Genomic DNA, 676 nt, shown 5'->3' on the forward strand with positions numbered 1-676 from the left:
TGTTAGTTTGTACATACTAGATTTAAAACTTGCATTGGGATTTGACACTTGAAGCTATTCAGACTTGTCTATAAAACTGTCTTTTTCTTTAAGCACAATCTACACTAATAAAAGACAAAGATGCTAATTGACCATACCTTCGCTATGCCCCAAGCCATGCCCACCAGCCAATCAGAGCAACTGTATGCAAATTAACCCAACCAAGATAGCGGTCAGCAGTCATGGAGCTGGAGCAAGCAGGAGGCTTGGTTGACCCAGCGATGGAGGTAACCAAGCTTCCCGCCAGCCCTAAGCCGGCTGTGGCTTGGGCTGATGGCAAAAAGTTTCCATTATAACAGACAAATAAATCCCAGGTACCTGCTTCCAGCCAGCCTCCACTGGGAGCTTCGGTGGCTGGGGGTTGTGGCCAACCTGCAAACAGCCATCAGCCCCTCACCCAGGAAAGCCACACCCTCATGGGGTGAGGGTCCCTGCTGGAGGGCTTGTCCAGTGCAAGCAGACATCAGCCCCTCACTCAGACTGGCCAGGCACCCCAGCAGGACCCCCCACCCTCAAGGGGCTATGTCCAGCCTTCAAATGGCCCTCAGCCCCTCACCCAGACTGGCCAGCACCCCAGTAGAAACCCCCACACTGAAGGTGCTGTGGCCAGACTGCAACAAGCCATCAGCCCCTCCCC

This window comes from Myotis davidii, unplaced genomic scaffold (assembly GCF_000327345.1).
Source record: "Myotis davidii unplaced genomic scaffold, ASM32734v1 scaffold268, whole genome shotgun sequence".
NCBI classification, from domain to species: Eukaryota; Metazoa; Chordata; class Mammalia; order Chiroptera; family Vespertilionidae; genus Myotis; species Myotis davidii.